The sequence below is a fragment of the Stenella coeruleoalba genome (genome assembly GCF_951394435.1).
Source record: "Stenella coeruleoalba genome assembly, chromosome: 14".
Lineage (NCBI taxonomy): Eukaryota > Metazoa > Chordata > Mammalia > Artiodactyla > Delphinidae > Stenella > Stenella coeruleoalba.
Genome location: NC_137160.1, coordinates 31,740,939 through 31,767,353, shown reverse-complemented (window position 1 = coordinate 31,767,353; position 26,415 = coordinate 31,740,939). Strand labels below are relative to the sequence as shown.

The window sequence follows — 26,415 nt, the reverse complement described above, 5'->3', positions numbered from 1 at the left end:
CCATGGCAATCAGAGAAGAAAAAGATATAAAAGGAATACAAATTGGAAAAGAAGTAAAATTGTCACCATTTGCAGATGACATGATACTATACATAGATATCCTAAAGATGCCATCAGAAAACTACTAGAGCTAATTAATGAATTTGGTTAAGTTGCTTAATTAATGAATAGAAATCTCTTGCAGTCCTGTACACTAACAATGAAAGGTCAGATAGAAAAATTAGGGAAATAATCCCAATCACCATTGCAACAAAACAAATAAAATACCTAGGAATAAACCCAACTAAGGAAGTAAAAGACCTGTACTCAGAAAACTATAAGACACTGATGAAAGAAAACAAAGATGACACTAAAAGATGGAGAGATAGACCATGTTCTTGGATTAGCAAAATCAATATTGTAAAAATGACTATACTACCAAAAAAAATCTAGATTCAATGTCATCAGAATCAAATTACCAGTGGTGGGCTTCCCTGGTGGTGCAGTGGTTGAGAGTCCACCTACTGATGCAAGTGACACGGGTTTGTGCCCCAGTCCAGGAAGACCCCACATGCCGTGGAGCGACTGGGCCCATGAGCCATGGCTGCTGAGCCTGCACGTGCAGAGCCTGTGCTCCACAACAGGAAAGGTCACAACAATGAGAGACCCACGTACCACACACACACAAAAAGATCAAATTACCAATGGTGTTTTTTACAGAACTAGAACAAAAAATCTTAAAACTTTTATGGAGACACTAAAGACCCCGAATAGCCAAAGCAATCTTGTGGGGAAAATAAAAACACAGCTGGAGGAATCAGACTCCCTGACTTCAGACTATAGTACAAAGCTACAGTAATCAAGACAATATGGTACTGGCACAAAAACTTAAATATAGCTCAATGGAACAAGATATAAAGTCCAGTGATAAACCCACACATGTATGGTCAACTAATCTATGACAAAGGATACAGGGATATACAAAGGACAAAAGACAGTCTCTTGAATAAGTGGTGCTACATGTACAGCTAATTGTCAAAGAATGATATTAGAACACTCCCTAACACCATACACAAAAATAAACTCAAAATAGATTAAAGACCTAAATGCAAGACTGGACACTATAAAACTCTTAGGGGAAAACATAAGAAGAACACTCTATGATATAAATCACAGCAACATCTTTTTTGATCCACCTCCTTGAGTAATGGAAATAAAAATAAATAAATGGGACCTAATGAAACTTAAAAGCTTTTGCAAACAAAGGAAACTACAAACAAGATGAAAAGACAGCTCTCAGAATGGGAGAAAATATTTGCAAATGAATCAATGGGCAAAGGATTAACCTCCAAAATATATAAACAGGTCATGCAACTCAATATTAAAAAAAAAAATCCAATCATAAAATGGGAAAAAGATCTAATTAGATATTTCTCCAAAGAAGACATACAGATGACCAAGATGCACATGAAAAGCTGCTCAACATCACTAATTACTAGAGAAATGAAAATCAAAACTAAAATGAGGTATCACTTCACACTGGTTAGAATGGGTGTCATCAGAAAATCTATAAACAATAAATGCTGGAGAGGGTGTGGAGAAAAGGGAACCCTCTTGCACTGTTGGTGGGAATGTAAATTGTTACAGTCACTATGGAGAACAGTATGTAGTATCCTTAAAAAACAAAAAATAGAATTACCATATGACCCAGCAATACAACTACTGGACATATACCCAGAGAAAACCATTATTCAAAAAGACACATGCACCCCGATGTTCATTGCAGCACTATTTACAATAGCCAGGTCATGGAAACAACCTAAATGCCCATCGACAGATGAATGGATAAAGAAGATGTGGCACATATATACAATGGAATATTACTTAGCCATAAAAAGGATCAAAATTTGGTCATTTGTAGAGATGTGGATGGACCTAGAGACTGTCATGCAGAGTGAAATAAGTCAGAAAGAGAAAAAGAAATATATATTATTGCATATATGTGGAATCTTGAAAAATGGTACAGATGAACTTGTTTGCAAGGCAGAAATAGAGACACAGATGTAGAGAACAAATGTATGGACACCAATGTGGTAAAGCGGGGACATGTGGGGTGGTGGTGTGATGAATTGTGATATTGGGAGTGACATATATACACTAACATGTGTAAAATAGATAACTATTAAGAACCTGCTGTATAACAAATTAAATATGTAAAACAATTTTTTTTAAATCTTAAATAAACACTGGAAAGGAAGAAATAAAACTGTCAGTGTTTGTAAATTATACTGTATATAGAAAAATTAAAAAAAACCTTGAGAAATTATTAAACTAATAAATGAACTCAATAAAGTTATTAGTGAACTAATAAATGAACTCAATAAATGCAGGAATCTGTTGCATTTCTATACACTAATAATAAACTATCAGAAAGAGAAATTAAGAAAACAATTCCATTTACAATTGCATCGAAAAGGATAAAATACCTAGGAATAAATCTAACCAAAGAGCTGAAAAACCTGTACTCTAAAAAAACATTGATGAAAAATTGAAAATGACACCAATAAGTAAAAATATATGCCTTGCTCAAGGATTGAAAGAATTAATACTGTTAAAATGAACATACTCCTGAAGGCAATCTCTAGATTCAATACAATCCCTATCAAAATACCAAAGGCATTTTTCCAGACAGAACTTGAACAAATGACTCTAAATTTGTATAAAAACAAAAACTCCAAATTATCAAAGAACTCTTTTTTTTTTTAACATCTTTATTGGGGTATAATTGCTTTACAATGGTGTGTTAGTTTCTGCTTTATAACAAAGTGAATCAGTCATACATAAACATATGTTCCCATATGTCTTCCTTCTTGCGTCTCCCTCCCTCCCACCCTCCCTATCCCACCCCTCCAGGCTGTCACAAAGCACCGAGCCAATAATCCTGTGCCATGCAGCTGCTTCCCACTAGCTATCTACCTTACTATGTTTGTTAGTGTGTATATGCCCATGACTCTCTCTCGCCCTGTCACAGCTCACCCTTCCCCCTCCCCATAACTTCATGTCCATTCTCTAGGAGGTCTGCGTCTTTATTCCTGCTTTACCCCTAAGTTCTTCATGACATTTTTTTCTTAAATTCCATATATATGTGTTAGCATACGGTATTTGTCTTTTTCCTTCTGACTTACTTCACTCTGTATGACAGACTCTAGGTCTATCCACCTCACTACAAATAGCACAATTTCGTTTCTTTTTATGGCTGAGTAATATTCCATTGTATATATGTGCCACATCTTCTTTATCCATTCATCTGATGATGGACACTTAGGTTGCTTCCATGTCCTGGCTATTGTAAATAGAGCTGCAATGAACATTTTGGTACATGACTCTTTTTGAATTTTGGTTTTCTCAGGGTATATGCCCAGTAGTGGGATTGCTGGGTCACATGGTAGTTCTATTTGTAGTTTTTTAAGGAACCTCCATACTGTTCTCCATAGTGGCTGAACCAATTCACATTCCCACCAGCAATGCAAGAGTGTTCCCTTTTCTCCACACTCTCTCCAGCATTTATTGTTTCTAGATTTTTTGATGATGGCCATTCTGACTGGTGTGAGATGATATCTCATTGTAGTTTTGATTTGCATTTCTCTAATGATTAATGATATTGAGCATTCTTTCATGTGTTTGTTGGCAGTCTGTATATCTTCTTTGGAGAAATGTCTATTTAGGTCTTCTGCCCATTTTTGGATTGGGTTGTTTGTTTTCTTGTTATTGAGCTGCATGAGCTGCTTGTAAATTTTGGAGATTAATCCTTTGTCGGTTGCTTCATTTGCAAATATTTTCTCCCATTCTGAGGGTTGTCTTTTGGTCTTGTTTATGGTTTCCTTTGCTGTGCAAAAGCTTTGAAGTTTCATTAGGTCCCATTTGTTTATTTTTGTTTTTATTTCCATTACTCTAGGAGGTGGGTCAGAAAGGATCTTGCAGTGATTTATGTCATAGAGTGTTCTGCCTATGTTTTCCTCTAAGAGTTTGATAGTTTCTGGCCTTACATTTAGGTCTTTAATCCATTTTGAGCTTATTTTTGTGTATGGTGTTAGGGAGTGATCTAATCTCATACTTTTACATGTACCTGTCCAGTTTTCCCAGCACCACTTATTGAAGAGGCTGTCCTTTCTCCACTGTACATTACTGCCACCTTTATCAAAGATAAGGTGTCCATATGTGCATGGGTTTATCTCTGGGCTTTCTGTCCTGTTCCATTGATCTATCTTTCTGTTTTTGTGTCAGTACCATACCGTCTTGATAACTGTAGCTTTGTAGTATAGTCTGAAGTCAGGGAGCCTGATTCCTCCAGTTACTTCTTTCATTCTCAAGATTGCTTTGGCTATTCAGTACCTTTTGTGTTTCCATACAAATTGCAATATTTTTTGTTCTAGTTCTGTGAAAAATGCAAGTGGTAGTTTGATAGGGATTGCATTGAATCTATAAATTGCTTTGGGTAGTAGAGTCATTTTCACAATGTTGATTCTTCCAATCCAAGAACATGGTATATCTCTCCATCTATTTGTATCATCTTTAATTTCTTTCATCAGTGTCTTATAATTTTCTGCATACAGGTCTTTTGTCTCCTTAGGTAGGTTTATTCCTAGATATTTTATTCTTTTTGTTGCAATGGTAAATGGGAGTGTTTTCTTGATTTCACTTTCAGATTTTTCATTATTAGTATATAGGAATGCCAGAGATTTCTGTGCATTAATTTTGTATCCTGCCACTTTACCAAATACATTGATTAGCTCTAGTAGTTTTCTGGTAGCATCTTTAGGGTTCTCTATGTATAGGATCATGTCATCTGCAAACAGTGACAGCTTTACTTCTTCTTTTCTGATTTGGATTCCTTTTATTTCCTTTTCTTCTCTGATTGTTGTGGCTAAAACTTCCAAAACTATGTTGAATAAGAGTGGTGAGAGTGGGCAACCTTGTCTTGTTCCTGATCTTAGTGGAAATGCTTTCAGTTTTTCACCATTGAGGACGATGTTGGCTGTGGGCTTGTCATATATGGCCTTTATTATGTTGAGGAAAGTTCCCTCTATGCCTACTTTCTGCAGGGTTTTTATCATAAATGGGTGTTGAATTTTGTCAAAAGCTTTCTCTGCATCTGTTGAGATGATCATATGGTTTTTCTCCTTCAATTTGTTAATATGGTTTATCACATTGATAGATTTGCATATATTGAAGAATCCTTGCATTCCTGGAATAAACCCCACTTGATAACGGTGTATGATCCTTTTAATGTGCTGTTGGATTCTGTTTGCTAGTATTTTGTTGAGGATTTTTGCATCTATGTTCATCAGTGATATTGGCCTGTAGTTTTCTTTCTTTGTGACATCCTTTTCTGGTTTTGGTATCAAGGTGATGGTGGCCTCGTAGAAGGAGTTTGGGAGTGTTCCTCCCTCTGCTATATTTTGGAAGAGTTTGAGAAGGATAGGTGTTAGCTCTTCTCTAAATGTTTGATAGAATTCACCTGTGAAGCCATCTGATCCTGGGCTTTTCTTTGTTGGAAGATTTTTAATCACAGTTTCAATTTCAGTGCTTGTGATTGGTCTGTTCATATTTTCTATTTCTTCCTGATTCAGTCTTGGCAGGTTGTGCATTTCTAAGAATTTGTCCATTTCTTCCAGATTGTCCATTTTATTGGCATAGAGTTGCTTGTAGTAATCTCTCATGATCTCTTTTATTTCTGCAGTGTCAGTTGTTACCTCTCCTTTTTTATTTCTAATTCTATTGATTTGAGTCTTCTCCCTTTTTTTCTTGATGAGTCTGGCTAGTGGTTGATCAATTTTGTTTATCTTCTCAAAGAACCAGCTTTTAGTTTTATTGATCTTTGCTATTTTTTCCTTCATTTCTTTTTCATTTATTTCTGATCTGATTTTTATGATTTCTTTCCTTCTGCTAGCTTTGGGGTTTTTTTGTTCTTCTTTCCCTAATTGCTTGAGGTGCAAGGTTAGGTTGTTTATTTGAGATGTTTCCTGCTTCTTAAGGTGGGCTTGTATTGCTATAAACTTCCCCCTAGAACTGCTTTTGCTGCATCCCACAGGTTTTGGGTCGTTGTGTCTCCATTGTCATTTGTTTCTACATATTTTTTGATTTCCTCTTTGATTTCTTCAGTGATCACTTCATTATTAACTAGTGTATTGTTTAGCCTCCATGTGTTTGTAAATCTTTTCCTGTAATTGATATCTAGTCTCATGGCATTGTGGTCAGAAAAGATACTTGATACAATTTCAATTTTCTTAAATTTACCAAGGCTTGATTTGTGACCTAAGATATGATCTATCCTGGAAAATGTTCCATGAGCACTTGAGAAAAATGTGTATTCTTTTGTTTTTGGATGGAGTGTCCTATAAATATCAATTAAGTCCATCTTGTTTAATGTGTCATTTAAAGCTTGTGTTTCCTTATTTATTTTCATCTTGGATGATCTGTCAATGGGTGAAAGCAGGGTGTTTAAGTCCCCTACTATGAATGTGTTACTGTCGATTTCCCCTTTTATGACTGTTAGTATTTGCTTTATGTATTGAGGTGCTCCTATGTTGGGTGCATAAATATTTACAATTGTTATATCTTCTTCTTGGATCAATCCCTTGATCATTATGTAGTGTCCTTCTTTGTCTCTTTTAATAGTCCTTATTTTAAAGTCTATTTTGTCTGATATGAGAATTGCTACTCCAGCTTTCTTTTGGTTTCCATTTGCATGGAATATCTTTTTCCATCCCCTTACTTTCAGTCTGTATGTGTCTCTAGGTCTGAAGTGTGTCTCTTGTAGACAGCATATATAAGGGTCTTGTTTTTGTATCCATTCAGCTAATCTGTGTCTTTTGGTGGGAGCATTTAGTCCATTTACATTTAAGGTAATTATCGATATGTATGTTCCTATTCCCATTTTCTAAATTGTTTTGGGTTCATTATTATAGGTCTTTTCCTTCTCTTGTGTTTCTTGCCTAGAGAAGATCCTTTAGCATTTGTGGTAAAGCTGGTTTGGTGGTGCTGAACTCTCTCAGCTTTTGCTTGTCTGTAAAGGTTTTAATTTCTCCATCAAATCTGAATGAGATCCTTGCTGGGTAGAGTAGCCTTGGCTGCAGGTTTTTCTCCTTCATCACTTTCAGTATGTCCTGCCACTCCCTTCTGGCTTGTAGGGTTTCTGCTGAGAGATCAGCTGTTAACCTTATGGGGATTCCCTTATGTGTTATATGTTGTTTTTCCCTTGCTGCTTTTAATATGCTTTCTTTGTATTTAATTTTTGACAGTTTGATTCATATGTGTCTTGGCGTATTTCTCCTTGTATTTATCCTGTATGGGACTCTCTGTGCTTCCTGGACTTGATTAACTATTTCCTTTCCCATATTAGGGAAGTTTTCAACTATAATCGCTTCAAAGATTTTCTCAGTCCCTTTCTTTTTTTCTTCTTCTGGAACCCCTATAATTCGAATGTTGGTGCATTTAATGTCCCAGAGGTCTCTGAGACTGTCCTCAGTTCTTTTCATTCTTTTTTGTTTATTCTGCTCTGCAGTAGTTATATCCACTATTTTATCTTCCAGGTCACTTATCCGTTCTTCTGCTTCCGTTATTCTGCTATTGATCCCATCTAGAGTACTTTTAATTTCATTTATTGTGTTGTCATCGTTGCTTGTTTCATCTTTACTTCTTCTAGGTCCTTGTTAACTGTTTCTTGCATTTTGTCCATTCTATTTCCAAGATTTCGGATCATCCTTACTATCATTATTCTGAATTCTTTTTCAGGTAGACTGCCTATTTCCTCTTCATTTGTTAGGTCTGGTGCATTTTTATCTTGCTCCTTTATCTACTGTGTGTTTTTCTGTCTTCTCATTTTGCTTATCTTACTGTGTTTGTGGTCTCCTTTTTGCAGGCTGCAGGTTCGTAGTTCCCGCTGTTTTTCATGTCTGTCTCCAGTGGCTAAGGTTGGTTCAGTGGGTTGTGTAAGCTTCCTGGTGGAGGGGACTAGTGACTGTGTTGTGGTGGATGAGGCTAGATCTTGTCTCTCTAGTGGGCAGGTTCACGTCTGGTGGTGTGTTTTGGGGTGTCTGTGGCCTTATTATGATTTTAGGCAGCCTCTCTGCTAATGGGTGGGGTTGTGTTCCTGTTTTGCTAGTTGTTTGGCATAGGTTGTCCAGCACTGTAGCTTGCTGGTCATTGAGTGAAGCTGGGTGCTGGTGTTAAGATGGAGGTCTCTAGGAGATTTTTGCCATTTGATATTATGTGCAGCTGGGAGGTCTCTTGTTGACCAGTGTCCTGAAGTTGGCTCTCCTACCTCAGAGGCAGAGCCCTGACTCCTGGCTGGAGCACCAAGAGCCTTTCATCCACACGGCTCAGAATAAAAGGGAGAAAAAGTAGAGAGAATTAGTAGAAGTATGAGGAAAGAAAGAAGGAAAGGAGGGAAGGAAGGAAGGAAGGAAGGAAGGAAAGAAGGAAGGAAGGAAGAAAAAAGAAAGAAAGAAAGAAGAAAAGAAGGAAAGGAGGCAAGATGGAAAGAAAGGAAGGAGGGAGGGAGGGAGGAAGGAAGGAAGGAGGGAAAGAAGGAAAAAAGACAGAAAGAAAGAAGATACAGTAAAAATAAAATAAAATATAATAAAGTTATTGAATTAAAAAATACTTATTTAGAAAAAAAAAAGGGGGACGGATAGAACCTTAGGACAAATGTTGGAAGCAAAGCTATACAGACAAAATCTTACACAGAAGCATACACATACACCCTCAGAAAAAGAGGTAAAAGGGGAAAAATCATAAATCTTGCTCTCAGAGATCACCTCCTCAATTTGGGATGATTCGTTGTCTAAAGGAGGGAAGGAAGGAAGGAAAGAAAGAAAGAAAGAAGAAAGAAAGAAAGAAAGAAAGAAAGAAAGAAAGAAAGAAAGAAAGAAAGAAAGAAAGAAAGAAGGTAAAGTATAATAAAGTTATTAATATTAATTATTAAGAGAAAAAATTTTTTAAAAAAGCATGGATGGATAGAACCCTAGGACAAATGGTGGAAGCAAGACTATACAGACAAGATCTCACACAGAAGCATACACATACACATTCACAAAAAGAGGAAAAGGGAAAAAAATCATAGATCTTTCTCCTAAAGTCCACCTCCTCAATTTGGGATCATTTCTTGTCTATTCAGGTATTCCACAGATGCAGGGTACATCAAGTTGATTGTGGAGCTTTAATCCGCTGCTTCTGAGGCTGCTGGGAGAGTTTTCCCTTTCTCTTCTTTGTTCTCACAGCTCACAGGGATCAGCTTTGGACTTGGCTCTGCCTCTGCGTGTAGGTCGCTGGAGGGCGTCTGTTTTTTGCTCAGACAGGACGGGGTTAAAGGAGCCGCTGATTCGGGGGCTCTGGTGCACTCAGGCCGGGGGGGGAGGGAGGGGCACTGTGTGCGGGGCGGGCCTGCGGCGGCAGAGGCTAGCGTGACGTTGCACCAGCCTGAGGCCCGCCATGCGTTCTCCCGGGGAAGTTGTCCCTGGATCCCGGGAACCTGGCAGTGGCGGGCTGCACAGGCTCCGCGGAAGAGGGGTGTGGAGAGTGACCTGTGCTCGCACACAGGCCCCTTGGTGGCGGCAGCAGCAGCCTTAGCGTCTCCCGCCTGTCTCTGGGGTCCGTGCTTTTAGCCGCAGCTCGTGCCCATCTCTGGGCTTCGCACTTTTAGCCGCTGCTCGCGCCCATCTCTGGAGTTCCTTTAAGCAGCACTCTTAAACCCCTCTCCTTGCGCACCAGGAAACAAAGAGGGAAGAAAAAGTCTCTTGTCTCTTCGGCAGGTGCAGACTTTTCCCCGGACTCCCTCCCGGCTAGCCGTGGTGCACTAACCCCTTCAGGCTATGTTCAAGCCGCCAACCCCAGTTCTCTCCCTGCGCTCCGACCAAAACCGAAACCTGAGCCTCAGCTCACAGCCCCGCTCGCCCCGGCGGGTGAGCAGACAAGCCTCTCGGGCTGGTGAGTGCCGGTCGGCACCGATCCTCTGTGCGGGAATCTCCTCGCTTTGCCCTCCGCACCCGTTGCTGTGCACTCGTCCGCGGTCCCGAAGCTCCCCCCTCCGCCTCCCGCAGTCTCCACCAGCGAAGGGGCTTCCTAGTGTGTGGAAACTTTTCCTCCTTCACAGCTCCCTCCCACTGGTGCAGGTGCCGTCCCTATTCTTTTGTCTCTGTTTTTTCTTTTTTTATTTTGCCCTACCCAGGTACGTGGGGAGTTTCTTGCCTTTTGGGAGGTCTGAGGTCTTCTGCCAGCCTTCAGTAGGTGTTCTGTAGGAGTTGTTCCACGTGTAGATGTATTTCTGGTGTATCTGTGGGGAGGAAGGTGATCTCCGCGTCTTACTCTTCCGCCATCTTCAAGGTCCCCCCTATGGCTGTTATTATTTGCCTTATGTACTGAGGTGTTCCTATGTTGGGTGCATAAATATTTACGATTGTTATACCTTCTTCTTGGATCAATTCCTTGATCATTATGTAGTGTCCTTCTTTGTCTGTTCTAATAGCCCTTATTTTAAAGTCTATTTTGTCTTATATGAGAATTTCTACTCCAACTTTCTTTTGGTTTCCATTTGCATGAAATACCTTTTTCCATCCCCTTACTTTCAGTCTGTATGTGTCTCTTGGTCTGAAGTGTGTCTCTTGTAGACAGCAAATATATGGGTCTTGTTTTTGTATCCATTCAGCCAATCTGTGTCTTTTGGTGGGAGCATTTAGTCCATTTAAATTTAAGGTAATTATCAATGTGTATGTTCCTATTCCCATTTTCTTAATTGTTTTGTGTTCATTATGGTAGCTCTTTTCCTTGTCTTTTGTATCTTGCCTAGAGAAGTTCCTTTAGCAATTGTTGTATAGCTGGTATGGTGGTGCTGAACTCTCTCAGCTTTTGCTTGTCTGTAAAGGTTTTAATTTCTCCAACAAATCTGAATGAGATCTTTGTTGGGTAGAGCAATCTTGGTTGTAGGTTTTCTCCTTCATCACTTTAAATATGTCTTGCCCCTCCCTTCTGGCTTGCAGAGTTTCTGCTGAGAGATCAGCTGTTAACCTTATGGGGATTCCCTTGTGTGTTATTTTCCCTTGCTGCTTTTAATATGTTTTCTTTGTATTTAATTTTTGACAGTTTGATTAATATGTGTCTTGGCGTATTTCTCTTTGGATTTATCCTGTATGGGACTCTCTGTGCTTCCTGGACTTGATTAACTATTTCCTTTCCCATATTAGGGAAGTTTCAACTATAATTTCTTCAAATATTTTCTCAGTCCCTTTCTTTTTCTCTTCTTCTTCTAGAACCCCTATAATTCGAATGTTGGTTCATTTAATGTTGTCCCAGAGGTCTCTGAGACTGTCCTCATTTCTTTTTATCCTTTTCCTTTACTCTGTTCTGCAGTAGTTATTTCCACTATTTTATCTTCCAGGTCACTTATCCGTTTTCTGCCTCAGTTATTCTCCTATTGATCCCATCTAGAGTACTTTTAATTTCATTTATTGTGTTGCTAATCATTGTTTGTTTCATCTTTAGTTCTTCTAGGTCTTTGTTAAATGTTTTCGCATTTTGTCTACTCTATTTCCAAGATTTTTGGATCATCTTTATTATCATTATTCTGAATTCTTTTTCAGGTAGACTGCCTATTTCCTTTTCATTTGTTAGGTCTAGTGGGTTTTTATCTTGCTCCTTCATCTGCGGTGTGTTTTTCTGTCTTCTCATTTTGCTTATCTTACTGTGTTTGTGGTCTCCTTTTTGCAGACTGCAGGTTCGTAGTTCTCGTTTTTTGGTGTCTGTCCCCAGTGGCTAAGGTTCATTCAGTGGGTTGTGTATGCATCCTGGTGGAGGCGACTAGTGCCTGTGTTCTGGTGGATGAGGCTGGATCTTGTCTTTCTGGTGGGCAGGTCCATGACTGGTGGTGTGTTTTGGGGTGTCTGTGGACTTATTATGATTTTATTCAGCTTCTCTGCTAATGGGTGGGATTGTGTTCCTGTCTTGCTTGATGTTTGGCATAGGATGTCTAGCACTGTAGCTTGCTGGTCATTGAGTGAAGCTGGGTGCTGGTGTTGAGATGGAGATCTCTGGGAGATTTTTGCCATTTGATATTATGTGGAGCTGGGAGGTCTCTTGTGGACCAGTGTCCTGAAGTTTGCTCTTCTACCTCAGAAGCACAGCCCTGACTCCTGGCTGGAGCACCAAGAGCCTTTCATCCACACGGCTCAGATTAAAAGGGATAAAAAGTAGAAAGAAAGAATTAGTAGAAGTAGAAAGAAAGAAAAAAAGAAAGAAAGAAATGATGGGGGGAGGAAGTGTGGTAGGGAGCGAGGAAGGAAGGAAGGAAGTAGGGAAGGAAGGAAAAAACAAAGAAAGAAGTTACAGTAAAATAAAATAAAGTAAGATAAAATATAATGAAGTTATTAAAATTAAAAAAAATTATTAAGAGAAAAAATAAAGAAACAAACAAAAAAAAACGGACGCATATAGCCCTAGGACAAATGGTGGAACCAAAGCTATACAGACAAAATCTCACACAGAAGCATACGCATACACACTCACAAATAAAGGAAAAGGGGAAAAAATCATAAATCTTGCTCTCAAAGTCCACCTCCTTAATTTGTGATGATTCATTGTCTCTTCTTGTATTCCACAGATGCAGGGTACATCAAATTGATTGTGGAGCTTTAATCTGCTGCTTCTGAGGCTGCTGGGAGAGATTTCCTTTCTCTTCTTTGTTCTCCCAGCTCCCAGGGGCTCAGCTTTGGATTTGGCCCCGCCTCTGCGTGTAGGTCGCTGGAGGGCGTCTGTTCTTCGCTCAGAGAGGATTGGGTTAAAGGAGCAGCTGATTTGGGGGCTCTGGCTCACTCAGGCCGGTGGGAGGGAGGGGCACGGAGTGCGGGGCCAGCCTGCAGTGGCAGAGGCCGGCGTGACAGCCTTAGGCACGCTGTGCGTTCTCCTGGGGAAGTTGTCCCTGGATCCCGGGACCCTGACAGTGGTGGGCTGCACAGGCTCCCCGGAACGGGTGTGTGGATAGTGACCTGTGCTCGCACACAGGCTTCTTGGTGGTGGCAGCAGCAGCCTTAGCGTCTCATGCCTGTCTCTGGGATCCGCGCTTTTAGCCACGGCTCGCGCCCGTCTCTGGAGCTCCTTTAAGCAGCGTTCTTAATCCCCTCTCCTCGTGCACCAGGAAACAAAGAGGGAAGAAAAATTCTCTTGCCTCTTCGGCAGGTCCAGACTTTTCCCTGGAGTCCCTCCTGGCCAGCCGTGGTACACTAATCTCTTGCAGGCTGTGTTCATGCCGCCAAACCCAGTCCTCTCCCTGCGTTCCGACTGAAGCCCAAGCCTCAGGTCCCAGCCCCACCCGCCCTGTTGTGGGAGCAGACAAGCCTCTCGGGCTGGTGAGTACAGGTCAGCACTGATCCTCTGTGCGGGAATCTCTCCGCTTTGCCTCCCGCACCCCTGTTGCTGTGCTCTCCTCCATAGCTCCGAAGCTTTCCCCCTCCGCCTACCGCAGTCTCTGCCCGCGAAGGGGCTTCCTAGTGTGTGGAAACCTTTCCTCCTTCATAGCTCCCTCCCATTGGGGCAGATCCCGTCCCTATCTTTTTGTCTCTGTTTATTCTTTTTTCTTTTACCCTATCCAGCTACGTGGGGGGTTTCTTGCCTTTTGGGAGGTCTGAGGTCTTCTGCCAGCATTCAGTAGGTGTTCTGTAGGAGTTGTTCCACGTGTAGATGTATTTCTGGTGTATCTGTGGGGAGGAAGGTGATCTCTGTGTCTTACTCTTCAGCCATCTTCTCCTCCTCTCACTCTTTATAGCAGTTAATACTGAAGAGTTTGAACTGTTGGGTAGACTGGAAGGAATGCTGAATCAGAAATTAGGTAAGAGGAATCCTAATCTCCACTCTAATGCCACTATTCTTTTTTTACTAATTTATGCATTTCTAACACGAATGGGGTTCTTTTCTGTTTTCTTTAAGGGTATTACAGGTTCTAATATTATATAAAATTAACATTTAGAAAGAGGAATTCAGCAATAGTGGTTTGGTGACTTGTAAATTAATTGCATAATTCAACATATTTATATCTGGATGCAGTAACCCAAGGAATTGCCAAACCTATGCCTTCAAGAGTTGGGTTTTCTTCACTCATTATTATTTTCTTAGAACAGAACCATCATAGTTCAAAGGTGTACAGGTAATGTGAGAATGTAATTTAATTTGCTCACTTAGTTATAAATTTATTGAAGGTCTGGTGTGTTCCCATATTCCTATAAATGTGTGGATATAGGATGAGGATGGTTGAGAATGAAGGGATTGAGATTTGGAGGTTGAGGAATAGATTAGAAAATGGCACCATTTGTTTGGGGGTATGGCACTAAGCTAGGGTGTTGTCAGTACATGGGAGAGGCAGCTTTCAAAATTCTCCATTTTTCTGAGGATTTCCTCTTCTGTGGAATGCTGTCAATCACTTCCCTTTATTTTCTTCTCCTCATAAACCTTCTGCTAACATACAAATTATAATTTTCAGGATATTAAAAATTATATTTATCTTCACTGAGCGATTTTCAAGAATGATTGATGGGACACACAAAGAAGTGATAGATATTAAAACTCAGTATTACCAGTCATTACTTATTTGGTCTATACTGACAGTTTAATTTGTACTTAATGAAACAAAAAAGAAAACTATATTTTCACCAATAATTTCCCAAGTATTTTATCATTTAGTATAAACCTCATCTCCTTAGATAAATAAAATTTTGTTGATATCCTGCACACATGTACTAACACAGGTAAATATATCTTCCCCTTTAGCTCCATTTTAAAGAGTATAATAATTAATGGAGATAATTACTGGAGTCTCATTCATGTGAATGAGTGATGGGGCAGAAAGTGTCCCAAAGTGCTCAGATTTTATAATGTGTATAATTTGCCCTGGGAGTTATCATAGACATTAAAATCTAGTCTATAACAGAATTCATATTCATATTATTTGCTATAGTAAAAATTTACTCTATTTGACAACCTGATCCTGCATTAAAGCATTTCCTGGTATTTTATCATGTTAGTAACTAATATACAACATATCCTTTGGGACTGAAAGTTTTTCTTTCATAGTTTTAGAAGATGTCCCAACCATGAAACACCTGTGATTTAAATGTTTATTATAATATTGTAAATTTGCTAAGCATTTTCCTTTATTTGATGAATCTCCATCTTTTTCTAGAAATTTTGTAATACTCTTTGTAGACTAGGTCATAGGCTAGTGACAGGGTTCAGAACATGCTATCCCAAAATATGACATCTTGACATGGTGAACATTTTAAGGTGAAGGGATGTGAGAAATGACAGGTACAGGAAAGACCTCCCCTATCTTTCTTGAAGTAGGTTATAAGACCCTCTTCTGAGAGCTGTCCCTGCCATACCTGGAGGAAAAAAAAAATCTTTATCTCTAAAGGAGGGATGCTGAGAGACTCAGAACTAACAGGACTTGCTAAGTTCCTCCAATTTACCACACTTAGCTCATCATACCCTTTTATCCTATTACATTTTTCCATGACTTCCCACACTTCATCAAATCTACTATAAAAATGCTCAAGCTTAACCACTTCTTCAGGTCTTCATTTTATAATGAAGTTTCCAGAGTCATATAAAACTTAAATAAATGTATATGTTTTCTCTTGCTAACATCTTTTGTCAGTCCAAATTACAGGGCCCCAGTGTGAGAACCTAAGATGCGTACAGGAAGAGAATTTTCCTCCCCTAAACTAGTCAGCTGCTTACATTACCAGAAGAGCATTGGAGGGTTTGAACAATTTTCTCCTGCCCCATTACATATTTCTTCTTTCTGCCTGAAATTTCCCATGCAGTGCTTTGTGCCTTTCTTGTTTCTGGGTTCCTTTACTCTCTTTTGAAAATATCATTATGATAGGAATAGAGTAGTATAATTAAATAGTCAGTTTAAAAATCCCACTAGGAAATTAAGGACAGAAAGGGAATTTTAAGGGAGTTTGGGAAACTGTTGTAAGCTAATGATCACTAAAGAAAAGAATCCAGTAACCTAGCAACAATCTGCACTTCCTTGAAGGAAGACCAGGTGTATCAAGTGTCAGACACACTCAAGCCAGAAGTCCTGCTAATCAAAACACAAGACAATAAATATGGGGCCTGAATCTTGTTATATGAAGTCAGAGAGTTAATAGTCCCTGAAGAGTAGTATTTCTGCATGTAGCCAAGACAGAAATATAGGTGAAAGGGGAAAAAAAAAGAAAACTAGTTGAAAGGGGACAACATACGGAAACCTAAGATGAATTACCATATTTTAGTATATGTTACTACCCTCTTGTTAATATACATATGATTTAAATAGTGCCATGAGAGTCACAGTTAAACCATAAAAGGCCAAGGGATGAACTAATAATGTAAGCCTTGACGTCTGCCCAAGAATGAGGAAGAAGATGGTCTTCTCCCCTCCCCACTTTTTCTTTGATTATAAAAGTTTAGTACTCTTTGTTCTTGGGGCTGCTGTGCTCCCTTGCCAGCCTGCTTGTATCGCTCACAAGTATCCTATGCTAATAAATTCACTCTTTGCCCCACAGTGAATTCTTTCTGCAAAGAATGAGACAAAAGAACCTGAGCTTCACTAAGTCCTGAAAACAAGTGAGCAGTTTTAATCAAGACAGTGTGTTTGAGGCCCCTCCTAGTCAGGAATCATACGTTCAAGTCCCAATCTGAGTTTTAGCTGGGTTTGAGTCCCATGCAAGAAGGAGTGCAGTTTCAATTATCTTCTATCAGGTTTTACAGTCCTTCATGATACAATAGATGCTTCAGCCAGGCAGAAAAAGCTCTGAAAAGGGGGATGGACTATACTCTAAATAAAAGTCACACTTTTTCCTTGGCCTTACCTAGATGATTTCTAAATAATTATTATAACCTTTATAATACTATACTCCTTCAGGGCATTTTTTGGTTTATACATAATTTTAAACTATATGCTTTTTATCCACAACAGTGTAAAATGACATAAAATTAAATTTAAAAGCTAATAGACTGGGTTTCAGAAGCAAATTTTATTGTAATCCCGTTAGGCTGGAATGATGGAGCAAACCCAGATAGATGAAATATTAAAAAATTAATGCAAGGGCCTAAGTCAAGAGCAAAGCGCGGGACCGACGAAAGTACCAGCCCATGGTATCGTCATGCTCTGGAGACGACAGAGCGTGCCGGCTTCCGAGGAAAGCAAAAATTAAAAAGACCCTTGACATTAGGAGTAGACTAGAGGGATGTGAAAAAAATCTAAAGATGAAGGTATTTCAGACCATCAGCAGGCAGCTTATAAGTTCAAAGGGGTTTTCTGTAGAACCAGCCCCCAGTGTGGTCTTCTCCACTTCCTCTTATATGTGTGGCGGGAAGAAAAAAGTGAACCGTTATGAAGAAGAGGACCCAAAAAAGTACTCTGATTTAGTAAGGTCTGTCTTGTCATTCAGAGGCCACGCTCAGACTCCACAGCCTTTGTTCGAGGAAGATGCTTTACTCTATGGACCTGTGAGGAAGTGTAAGGCCCCAAAGCAAGAAGAAGGGGCAGGAGGTCCACGAAACTGGGGTCCTCTCTTCAATCCGGAGAAAAGCGGAAAACCAAATGATCCTACAGTTCCTCTGAAAATCCCTTTGCAAAGGAATATGATACCAAGGGTGACCCGAGTCCTTTAGCAGACCATGAACTCAGAACAGATTTCCTGTTTGGAGAGGTGGAAACAGTGGATGATTCTGGAACTGGGAGAGGATGGTTTTGCAGAATATACTTCAAACATGTTTTTACAAGGGAAATGGTTTCATGAAGCCTTGGAAAGCATACTTTCGCCCCAGGGGAACTTAAGAGAGAGAGATGAAAATCTCCTCAAATCTGGCTACATCCAAAGGGTCCAGCATGTTCTGAGAGATGTCAGTGGAGTGTGGGCTCTGGAAAATGCTGTTAGACGTGAGACCCTAAAGTATGTAGGTCTGCTGCACTGTGTGGCTGATTATCAGGGAAAGCTGTGTGTGACTGATCGGAAGACATCTGAGAAACCAAAGCCTTTCATCCGAAATACATTTGACAACCTGCTGCAAGTCGTGGTGTATGTCAGTGCCATAAACCATAAGGCCAACTACAGCTTTCAGGTTCAGTGTGGCTTGATCGTGGTGGCCTACAAAGACAGGTCCCCCACCCACCCACATTTCATGGATGCAGAGCTCTGCTCCCAGTACTAGGCAAAGTGACTTCGACTAGAAGAATATACAAAGAAGGAAAAGAACCTGAATATTCAGAAACTAGATTAGGGGCAGGAAGCTGTGTGGGAACGCTCAGGACTTTCTCAGAGTTTGGGAAGATGTATTGCTGTTTCCTGTGATCTAGAATGAGGTGCCACAGGGTCTGAGAGCTGCAGTAACACAAGCTGAACTAGTAAGTTGTTGAAATTTATTGCAACCAAAAAGGCAAAGCCGGAAAAGTTAAATTAAAAAGATGGACTTCGGCACATAAAAGACCAGCTCTGCTACCTCTGACTAGCATTTACCCAAAAAAAGGGTAAGCAGCATTGGCACAGTGTTGGTGCCTCTTGGACCCCTGTAGACCTTTCTGTGTTCTGGGCAGGATGCCCAGTCTTTGAACTGAGAGATTCAGGGTGGTGAGGCCTAGTGCTCAGAGCATTTCCCCCGGGGCACGCCAGCAGGGAGGGCTGTGCACCCACAGTGTGTATGTGCAGTGAGAATTTGTATCAGCTAACAACTGCTGCCAGTGCGGGCTCCTAAAACTTGTCTTATGTATGGGGTTCCCTGTATTTCATTTGGGGGGGAAAAGCTCCCATTTGACATTTTTGAAAAATAAATGTGATTTCTTAGCCTCAAGTAAACATTGCTCTCTGGAAAGATGGAGTATACTCACTATATCGTGGTCTATGCCCCTTGGCATCCCACCAAATAACACTCAGGAGCAGCCAGGCTCCAGTCTGAGAATCGTAATTGTAGGTATTTTGGTAGCTATCTTCTGGTTTGAGTCAAGGAATTGTGTACGTGGAGAAAATGTATTTATTGTTTGTTGAATTTTCCAGCTATGGGGAAAAATAATAACATGTAATTTTTTCTATGTTTGATAAGTAATAAAATTGATTAGTTGTCACTGGGTTCAGGAAACTTAAATAAATGTCCACTACAGCCTTGGGGGAAGGCTCCCTGTTTTATGGAGTAGGTTAGCATTTAAATTACAGTTGCTGTCTTAAAATAGTAGTGTGCTACAAACACCTTTTTCCTTCATTAGCCATTAATTATAAGAAATTAAATACAAGATGTGAGTAAAGTAAAAATAATAATAATAATGCAACAATGTTATATTTTAGTTTGAATAATAAATTTTACAATTAAAAAAGTATTAAATGAGTTGGACCTGCTATGACATCTGTTCAATGAAAAAATACATGGGGGTTAGAATTAGTCAACAAAATTATCTGACACAAAATAAATTTGAAGGAGATGCACAGTTTAGGGGAGATTTTATTATTAAATTTCAACATATCACAGGTTGGTTCTTTATGTTGGATTTGTTATGGTGACATGAACATTTGTTCTTTTTCCACTTGCTCGATCCACTACCTGGGCTGGATTTCATCCAACCTCTAAGACAAACATGTTTTCACCCCAGTACAGCCCTGAGATGAGGTCTGCCTACATCTGGACTTCTTATACTGGTTTCCAAACAGCTGATAGCTCAGGGCCTTGTCTACTTGGGGACTGGAAGAACTTTGCTAGCAGATGACACAGGTGGTTGCTCCTTTGTTCTATTAACATTTACAGAATTGAATTGTTTTTATTCTGTCTAGAGCAGTGGTTCTCAAAGTATGGTCATGTAACCCCTAGCAGTCTGAGAGACTCTTTCACAGGATTAATGAGATTCTCTCTTTTTCCAACTTCCTATCTGTATTAAAATGGATATTTTTTTTTCATATACTCAACCAAAATATACTGAAGCATGTTGAATACAGAAGTAAATAGGTGACTGCACACATCTTTTAAGCTAGGTATCTTTGGAAATTTAAAAATAAGTAAAATAATGTCATTCTTCTCAATTTATCTTGAGACATAAATTTTTTAAAGTTACTTGTTATGATATATTTTAAATTTTTATTATACCTTTTTAATAAATTAGTTCAGTTTTATAAAATGTAGTTTTAATTTATAATATGGTACATATCAATAGAAATTATCCATATAATCAAAAGCTATTTGGGGTCTTTAGTAATTTTCAAGTGAAGGGAATGAAACTAAGACCAAAAAGTTTGAGTTCTATTGATCTAGGGAAAAATCTTAGCTTGATAATATAAAAGCATGTGGAAAAATTATGATTATTCATATTCAATTAATATTTATATTCAATTAATAACATTTCTAAAGCCTATAGTTAAAGACTAAACAACATGGAAGCTCACTTGGTCAATATAATTATATATGACTCCAGATCTTATTTTTTAATTTTTGTTTTCTGTCTTCTCTTCTCTATGTTTCCATGTCATATATTCATGGCTAATGTGCTTATATATTTTCCTTTTTATCTTTCCCTTTTCCTCTCTCTGTTCCCAACTGTTTCTCCTTTCTCTCTCTCTATCTTCCCTCCCAGAACTTGCTGCCATCTTTTCCTATTTTACACTACTGTAAATACTACTGTATTTAGTATACTATGTATTACTGTATATAGTATCAAATCACAGAATTAAAAATATATGCTTTTCTTAGTAAATAAAATTTTAATATATTTATATCAAATGTCTCCTTTTACTCTCCCCTCAAGGTAGCTAAAATTAAAAGTTTGGTGACATTTCTAAAAACCAAAAAGACACCAAAAATAAATTTTTAATTCATACTTTAATGTAGTATTTGAAATTTTCTCTAGAAATATTTTAACATTCTTAGAAAAGCATAAAAGGAAAATAAAGTAAAAAGCAAAGAAAATTATTTTATTTATGGGAAGTGAAGTCTTCAAATGAGAAGAATAAGTGAAATGTGAAGAAGAAGGAAGAAATTGTGACAAAATCTGAAGCCAGGGGCTTATTAATATCAATATTTGTTTTTAAACTGTTATTTGAAATTATTTATATGATTTTTTCCAGAGAGTAAGAACATGCCAGGGAGAAACTCTGCAATGGGTAGAAAATTTGTCACAATGTAATGACACATGTCAAATTTGAAGTTTGTTTTTGCTTTGTGTTGAAATTATACTCTGTTGTGCCTTCTCTTTACTAAAATTATATTACACACAAAACGTTGGGGGTTCTACTGTTTAGACCCGTCATGGAGTGGAAGCTGGATGTTTAAAGACAATGGCAGCCTTAGGAACCGAGAGCAAACTCAAAGCACCTGACACCAATGAAGCAGCTGGAGATATAGATTGACTGAGGGAAATTTAAGTCACATTTGGAATCTTCAAAGGATAGAGGAAGGTATACTGACCTTCATATGATGTGTTGTGCTGGGGCTTGAATTTAAATCATGAAATTTATCTCTCATTAAATTGAGAGATTTTCTAACTTCTAATCCAGTTATTTTAATTATTTTTGTATTATATTTGTTAGTGTTATCTTCTACCAGAAGTAAATTTAGATTCTATACTGAATCAGTGGCAAGAAACTTATTTCTCTCTTGCATTCATATTAATATTGTCCATTATCAAACATGATACTAAGTGTATTCAGTAAAGACTGGTGACTGATTTGCCACTGATAGAAAGAAATACATCAATTTTTTAAAGCAAAAATTCAAAGAGATGGCTATTTAACTTGTAAGATTACAGTCTGTTGCCATCCTGGTGAAATAGTTAAGGAAAAAAGTACAATGAATTAAAACATTTTCTGGTTTGAATCTTGACTCTGTAACATGTTTGTTACTTTGAGAGAGTTACTAAATAATTTAAATAATTTGTTTTGTTTCTCAGTTGCCCCCTCTGTAAAGTAGATTAATAATAATACCTACTATTGAATTGTTATGAAAAGTAAGTGAAAAAAAATATAAAAAACTTAAACTAGTGATTGGTCAATTCTAAGGTCTCAGTGAACGTTATCAAGACCTAAAAATTATTTTATTTAGAATGATTTATATGATTTCTCTTTTCCAATGTTGCATCAGGGTCAAATTGGCTAGAATATAATTTTTTTACAAACCGTAACACACCTATGTTCATATGATGTTATCCCATCTGTTTGAAATATAACATTTCAATCAAAATGGTGTTTTGCTTTCATGAATACACCTGGATTGATAGTTCTTGTATTATCCTGGGAATGCCAGTTGTTTTTGTTTCTATCTTTTTGTCTTTGAATTAATGAGTCAGTAGAGAAGAGAATATAATTAATGTACTGGTTTCAAAGATTGTTTAAAACACATGGTACACTGAAATTTAAAAAAAAAAATGTTTGAGCCTAGAATATATACCATGATTACTTCATTAGGGTTGTTTTCTGTTGTTTGATCTTCTTAATATATAAACTGTAGCACTACTAGTACAGCACTCCAACTCTCTAGAGAAAAACCTAAGTGAATTACATAAAAATAACAGGTAAACCAGCATTGACATACATGGTGTTAGTGAATACTGGTGTGAGAACTCTCAAAGACAGCCTGTACTTACCTTTCATAAACAATGATACAGTTGGAGCTACTTGGAATTTGTCTAGGGTTTAATAGAAAGATCACTGAGCAATGGTGTGAGCTGAGTTCTCAAAATGGCTAACGCTAAGTTAATTCAAACTAATCTTAATAACAGCTCTAGTTTAATTTCCTTAACTCTAAACCACAAGGGCTATATCAGATATATTATTAATTTTTATTCTACTGTATTTTTATTCAATAAATAATTGTATGACTGTTAGGTACCCTGTTAAGTTTTGGGACACAGAGTTGAAATAGGTAAACCCTGTCTTGAAGGAACTCACAGTAAAGTGAAGGACACTAAAGGTTATGATATTTAATCCCAGGTTCTTATTTAGGCAAAGAAGAGAAGAATGTAATCTAATCTTGGAGATGAGTAATTATTTCTCTGAGACAATGGGGACAACTCTGAATCTCAAATAGTGAATATAGTAAATGTGTGTTAAAAATGTGCATGGAGTAGGAATTAGTGGAGACTTCCAAGCAAAGGAAACAGTATATTCAGGAGTACCAAAGGCTAAGGAAACGTGATAACTTCAGGAATTGCTGGTAATTCAGTATAATGGAGCCTTGGGTGTGGAAGGACCAGACGGAAGATGGAGAGGGAAGCCAAGTTCATATTGCCAAGGCCCCATTACGATAATCATTTAAAATTTTATCCTGAAAGCAATGGGTAATCGTGAAATAATTTTTAAGAGGAAATGACATATTCAGAATTGCATTTTGAAAACAAAACCCGTTGGCAGAAATGAAACAATAGGTATGAAGTGGCATTACTGGGTGAAGGGATACCTGTTAGGAAACTGCTATGGGAAAGCTAGGTAAGAAATAATGAAGGCTTGACATATGACTCCAGCAGCAGTAGTGGGAATGGAGGAATGGATTTGATAAATATTATAGGAAAAAAATTTGTAGAAATTAGAGACTGATTAAATGTATGAGATCTGGAAGAGAGTTATTTTTCTGGGTGGATGGGGTGGTGCTCTTTGCTGAGAGAACACAGGAATGGGAACAGGTTGGAAAAGCTGATAAATTTCCATATAGGATAGATTCAGTTTAAGTTTCCTGTGGGTTTTTAATGGGAGACAGCCATCAAAAAATTGGACATATGGGTCTAGAAATCAGGAGATGATCCCTCAATTATCTTTTCAAATAATTTTATAACTCAATTTAACCAAAAATTACTTAACTAAGAGAAACTTTTTTAGTGCTAACTATATTCTAGCCATTAGTCTAAATCTGAATAGTTGAAAAAATGAATATTATTTAAGTATTTGCATTGCCCTTGTTTTGAAGTAGCTCACTAACTCAGAAGGGATATGTCTTGTTATCTAATAATTAATCCACAAAATATAGAAAATAGAATGCCAAAAGAAATATTCACCTTTTAATTCTTTAACCTATTTTAGAATACCCCTCAGTCACCTTTTTCCAGATAAAATTTCTACTTTTTCAAGCTAGAGCTTCCTTTGAGCTTCTTCTGTTTTATACTCCCTGTCTTTTTGTGTGGCTTTTTGGATTATCACAAGACTGTTCATATGTTGACACAGAGACAGACAGAGTACCCAGGGCTCTACCAAAGTTTTACAAGCCAAGTATTGCCAGACAATAACATCCTGGACAATGACACTTCTCTTTTGAATTTATCTTAAGTTTTTTCTCTTGTTAGTTCCATTGTTTTTCTGTTCAACAATTGATAATAAATAACAATCAAGTCCCTTTCCCTTCTCACAATGCCAACTTTTAATTATTGCATTAACTTTTATTACATGTATAATTTTTAAGTTAAATAGTTCCGTTGGTATATGTGAAAAAGAATCATTACAAAAATACAGATGCTCTAAGAAATTTAATTAGGATTATGTAAATAATAAAGAACTATGTATAGGAATTATTTATTAATTGGACTTTCTTGTTTCTATTATAATATCTGTCATGATTTATATAATGAAAAATCTGATTAAAACAGATGATATTTCTCAGCTCTAACTTCCTGAATCTTTAATGGAATTTATATAATCACCCATAGAAGACACTTTAATCTCCATTGCATATAGGATCAATTCCAAACTCCCTAGTTTGATGCTCAAAAATTCTTCCTAATCTGTTAGACTGAATTTGAAGATAAAATTGTGAACTCCAGCAGCTGATCCCCTTTCCAGCCTAAATCTTTGACTTGGCACCAGCCATGTCTATTTGTTTGTTTCCTCCTCTCTCTAAACTCACCAACCTTTAGTTCAGTTTTTCTTCTTTTCTGGGAACTTTCCTGATCCAATTTTCAGTGATCCTAATTATATTCAGCACTTATTCTGTCTCCCTTCTCACTTTCTTCATATGTGTATATCTGTGTTCCAAAGTCACCTATAAAAGAAACGTTGAGGGAAGTGACCAGGAGTGAGCAAGAGACAAAGAGTTGTATCTTGCCCTCTAATTCCAGTCACATTGCATATTTTCTTACATCTCAATTGTACTTTTAGATAGATTATATGCATATGATTAAATGAGAATCAGATTATATGCATATGATTAAATGAGACTCAGAGACGTTCAAATAACTTCTTAAAACTCACTCAGGTTTTAATGGGGAACTGGATTTGAATTCAGAGCTGCCTGTTTTCTTCTCTTGCTCATCTTACCCATGGCCAGAATGAGGTGGGCATGGGCTTTGAAATTGGGGTGTTAGAGTTTAGATTGCAATGCTGCTCCTTACTAGCTATGTGGACAAACTTATCAAACATTTTCTATATTCTCTACTAAGGATTTTATAAACCTTATTACAGGTAAGATTGTCAGCAAGAACACTAAGCCATGGTGGTAATATTATTGTCACTTTATAAATAAGGAAACTGAAGCACAGGGAGTTTGGGTAACCTACCTAAGTTCATAGAATTAGAGGCACAACTGAACTTCAATCCTGGGAAGTCTGAACATATATTCTAAATTAATATGCTAATCATTATGCTCCTATGGGAAACTACTATAACCCTTTTAAGCAGCAACAGTTTCCTCATGTATAAAATGGATATAAGATTATTTAGAAGATTAAATGAGATAATAGGAAAACACTAAGCACAATGACTTGCATAGTAGTAACTAGATAATAATGATTGTTGTTATCTTAATTATTTTGTTTCAGAATTAAGCTGTACAGAGCCTCCTCAGGCCCTAGGCTGTTCAAAGTCCTCTGCTTCAGTGGGGGAGGGTACTTTTCCATTTGGGTTCAAGCAGCCAAATAAAACTGAAGCTGAGATCAACACAGCACAAGCTTTATTCAATGGCTAAAGAATGGAGACGCAGAAACTAAGTTCACAGAACAAATTCTCACCCAGAAGATGAGAAGGATTTAATTTTAAAGAGTAAAGACAAAGGGAGGAAGAGTGAGGCTAATGATGGGGAGGCACATGCATTAGTCTATCTGGAAGGGACAGGGGTTTTTCAAGGGAGTGGGAAACCACCCCGTTTTGATTATTCTTTTGTCCTTAATGTCCTGTGATCGCCATTGGTAGGTGTGTTATTTATTATGCTAATATAGTAAAAGCAGTGTACAATGAGACTCAGGGCCTGTTGGAGGTCAGATTTGTTTGCCATCTTTGTCCTAGCTGGTCCCACTTGATTTTCATTTGTTTGTAGCTTCCTTTCTTATCTCTATACCCTTCAAATTAAAGATTTATGTTAACTCCTGCTAAAGGTGGTGGTAGGTTGTTTTGAGCAAAGACCTGAAGCAGCTCTGGCAACAATTTGTGCTGTCTGGAGGGCTGGGGGCAGGAA

At 38.0% G+C, this 26,415-nt stretch overlaps 1 pseudogene across 1 annotated transcript; it reads left to right on the top strand.

The window, feature by feature from the left end:
• Positions 1–16,865: 16,865 nt before the first annotated feature.
• LOC307196734 (mitochondrial genome maintenance exonuclease 1-like) lies at positions 16,866–18,400 on the top strand (annotated as a pseudogene). The gene has a single exon. The product of its transcript is annotated as a mitochondrial genome maintenance exonuclease 1-like (transcript).
• The last annotated feature ends 8,015 nt before the right edge of the window (positions 18,401–26,415 follow it).